Consider the following 4,568-nt stretch of genomic DNA (forward strand, 5'->3'; position numbering starts at 1 on the left):
GTTTGCCTGCTCTTGATGTGTTTCATTTTTGGTTTGAGTGGGATGAAGTTACTGGGGGAAATTATTCCAAAAATGCTGCAAAGTTGCATTGAGGAAGTTTGTATTTCCTTGACATCTAAGATTGAGTGCAACAAATTTTACTCGCAATACCCTGGTTTAGTTCAACCTTACCTCTCCCTCAGGAATCTTGCAGTGTTTTACAAATAGTACTGGGTTAAGTCACACAACATTCTTCAGCAGGTAAGGTCACATTGCAAAGGAAAAGCTGTAGAAATGAAAATCAAGAATGAGAATTAAAAAACGAAAACCAGACATCTATTTAGTCCCTCAGTTTCTCATCACAGGCTCATTTAATGATGTTTAGTGCCCCGAAAGAATTCTCTGCTACCTAAAAAATACTATTTGCATCTGGAAAACTATGGACAGGAAATGTTTGGTCATTAAAGATATTTTGAGAATTTGAACTCTAGAGCCTTACAAGAAAAATAGGTGGAAGAAAGGGAATATAACAAGAAGGTGCTGAGTTTGATTGTAAGCATAGAAATCGTTTTCCCACGTGCAAAATACACCCAAAAATAGGAGTCCTGTAAACCTTAAGGTTACCTTGAGACCAGAGGTATCAGACTGTTTTTGTATAACCATTAGTATATATTTTGGTTATACTGTAGACTGGAGTCAAAATTGAATAGTTGTAATCCTGTGTTTCTGTCTGCCATGCTACACAAAGGCAAGCCCTCCTTCCCTGAGAAGCTCTTCCCTCATCTCTGTAGCTGGGAGAGCTGTGATATGCACAGCAAAAGCAAATGGAATAACTCATGATAGAGTCAGAAGCTAAAATGGGTATTTTATTACCTCTCTGGTCCAAAAATACCATACATTATCTGGAGTCAGGTGGTGTTTGAGGTTATTCAACACCTCAAAACAGGGCCTTTTGTTCACACCTTTAGTGTTTGGAAGGCTTTTTGACTGGGGTTCATAGAGACAGATAAAGGCTCTTGGCACAGGAGGAAAAGTTGGTACATGTCTGAAACGCCCACAGGAGAACAGGCAATACTGTTGCTGGTTTTGATTTCCATTTCTCTGGTTGTGTATCTCTTAATGCAGCACTACAGGTCCTGAGCTCTTTTTTGCAGCCTCAGGGCTGCAGTGTGAACGTGAGACAAGCTGGGGCAGTGATTGCTTAGTGTGAAGCCTAAGGCATCCTGCTGCTCTCCAGGATGCAGAACAGGCTGGATAGCACAGTCTTGCATTATGTAAATACAGAGAGAATGTTCTCTCTGGGACGGTGGGGTTAACAGAGGAAAAATGCTGTGCATGTTCTACAGCAGCCTGTTAGATCTCAACTCTGAAGTAGTTTTCAAATCTTCTGGCTCTGCCTGGGTCAGCATTTTGCTCTTGGTAATGAGCTGTGAGTTTTCAGATTCAAGTCGTTCTGGCAATGCCATTAAAATAAAGGGCCAAAAATATCCATAGTGTTCTCCTCTCTAGGATCAACTGTAAATGCAAAACCATGTGCCTGTACTTGGCAGCTTGTGAGCCTGCAGATAATCAGGGGTGTCCTTAGCAGTGGTTGTCATTACAGCTAATGACACTCCAGCAGAAACGTGAAAGCACAACTCAGGGGCACTGAGTATTTCCCAGAACTGCAGACTGAAAATGTTTGTATCCAAAGGTAAGCAGCAGCTTGGTCTACTGGAATCACAAGGGAAGAACAGTTGGGTTTTTTTAAAACTCCAGTCAGTATTGCCACTTCTTGAGGTGACATGCTGTTTGTTGCACACATCAGGTGTGAGGAAAGAGCTTAATCAGGAGTACACATCACATGAGAAATGTGTATCATGGCATGCACTTCTGTACAGTGTGTATCCACTTAAACATCTCTCTTCGATTTAGTGTGCCAGCAAGTATTCATTGACAAGCAGAAGCTTAATACATCTTACTGGAACAAAGCTTGTACATTTGCTTATAACAGGCCTGGTAAAAATTGGTGGGAATGGGATTTTCTCTGAGGCCAGGATTTCAGTTATTAGCTTCCCTTCTGTGCCCTAGGGAAAGTACATGGTGTTTTGAGAGAAGGTACAGAGAAGACATTAAGCAGCTCTCTGACACTGAAGCCACCACTGAACTTTGGATCTCCTCTGTGTGGATGTGTGAAGTGTTCTGCCTCTTCTACATTTTTAAGGCTTTTACAGTTTTGTTGGGTTTTAAACATGAGCAAACCTCCTTATTCCTGAAACCAGTTACCCAGTGTAAAAATTTTTACTTCATTTGGCAAAACACTAAAGCAAAGGTAGACATTTGCAGATGACCCCAGTAACTACCCTAATGACATGTGCTGCCAGCCTCACCTATGAACATGCAGCCTTGCCCCCATGTGTGAGTGCCCTGGAGTGCAGCTGCTGGGGCTCTTCCTCCATGGCTGCAGCAGAGGCAAACCCATAGAAAACAGGAGTGGTTCCTGGGCACTCTGCTGAAAGGGCGAATTGCAAAAGGGTATTTTTACTGGGGGGGGGGTCCAAAAGCCCAGTAAGACTGTAACTGGTGTGCCAATCCGTGCTGGTACAGGTGACATGGCACACCCTGTCTGGCTAAACAGGAGGGGCAGTTGTGGTGGCAGGGAGAGAGCTGGTGCTCGTTGGGAAATTCAGAAAGCCTGGCCTTGGGCTCAGAAAGGGTTCCCACACGGGGCCTGGACCCAGTTTTGGGCTCTTACTGGGAGGTAAACAGTAGACTCATGGAATTGGGGCATATCCTGAGTTGAGAAGGACCCACAAAGATCATCGAGTCCAACCCCTCGCCCTGCACAGACACCCCAACAATCCCACCCTGTGCATCCCTGAGAGCGTTGTCCGAACGCTCCCGGAGCTCTGGCAGCCTTGGGGCCATCACCATTCCCTGGGGAGCCTGGGCAGTGCCCGACACCCTCTGCGGGAAGAACCTTCTCCTGATAGCCAGTCTGACCCTCCCCTGACCCAGCTCCAGCCGTTCCCAAGGGTCCTGTCCCTGGTCCCGGAGAGCAGAGATTGGAGTTGCCTTTCAGGAGGAAGCTGCAGACTGCCATGAGGTCCCCCCTAATCCCCTTTTCTCCAGCTGAACTGACCAGGTGCTCTCAGCCACTCCTTATATGGCCCCTCCAGATCCTTCACCATCCTTGTGCCCCTCCTTTGGATGCTCTCTAAGAGCTTTAGGTCTTTCTTATTGTGGTGGCCAAAACTGCCCAACCCTAAGAGCGGCACAGTAATCTTGAATGACAGCAACATTAACCAAACATTTTAAAACTATATTGGCATTGCTCTGATCTATGTGACTTATGGATGGTTTTCCATGAAGGCATCCAGGTATTAACTTCCATTACAAAAACTGGGAGATAAGAGCCTGGGAAGTTGTCTGTGAGGATCTGGGATTCAGTGACGTTCATGCTCAGATTTCACCAAAAAACCAGCACCAGCACTGCGTATCAAAGCAAGACAAAGGTATCAAAAACCTAGGCCAAAACATCCACTGGTTTTCAAACAAATCTGTGTTCCTAAGTCACATGGACACTTTCATTTGTTCTACAATTAAAATTAATGAGCACCAGTCATGCTAAGCACTTGATGGTAGAAAGACTTTTTTGTTTGTGGGACAGTGTTCATGCCTAGTCTTCAACACAAAAGGAACCAGGTTAAGAGACAGTTGCAAATGAGTTCCCTGATGTGTCTTATGTTCATGTTCCAGAGGTTCTTGCTCTGGGTTTTCCCTGCCCAGCTTGCTTATACAAATGTAAACAATAATATTTCCATCCTCAAGGAGCCTAAGTGAGATTTTATAAAACAAACAAAGTGTGTTAAGGTTTCTTAATCAGCTGAAAGTGAGCAGCAGTTTACACATTAATATCTGGTGTTAATTAACACTTGGAAGAGAGTGAGAAACACTTGATGCACTTTGAATAACACAAATAAAAGTACCACTCTTAGATGGTTCTTAATGTAAACATCTAAACTGAAAATAAAATTGTTCCTGATACAATAAATTGGCATTTCCCTTTTAGGAATAAAAGGCAGTTTAACCCTTCCTTTACACAGTAAGACTGGTCCTTTTAACACCTTGCTTTTGGTGACAAAAACATCTCACCTGTGAAATTATGAAAACACATTTCACAGCACTCAGGGATCTGGGAGGTTTCAGTCCAGTCTGGGACTTTACAGTTCTTCCTGAGCAGATTATTCCTGTGCGGAAGGATACACTCCTCTCTCTCTGCCTTCAGCCCAGATTTGCTACTGTGTTTCTCACGTCTGGTAAAAAACTACCCTGCAAACTTGACAAATGATAGTGTAGCAGTGACTATTTGAAAATCAGATGGTGAATCCCACAGATCTTATTTTTATGTAGGCTTGGCTTGCTGGCTCATTCCAGTGACCTCCGCTGAGGTTTGGCATAGGATACTCATGGTTGCAACATACTTTTTTCCTCCTTTTTATTCAACATTTTCCTCCAAAGTTGCAACATGGCCGCAATTTTGGTTGTATTTTCTTTTTTCTCACCTCTTTTTTGCTTTTTACCATGGGTAGAATAAAATTCTTGATGGT

The sequence above is a fragment of the Anomalospiza imberbis genome, chromosome 5 (assembly GCF_031753505.1).
Source record: "Anomalospiza imberbis isolate Cuckoo-Finch-1a 21T00152 chromosome 5, ASM3175350v1, whole genome shotgun sequence".
In the NCBI taxonomy this organism is placed as follows: Eukaryota; Metazoa; Chordata; class Aves; order Passeriformes; family Viduidae; genus Anomalospiza; species Anomalospiza imberbis.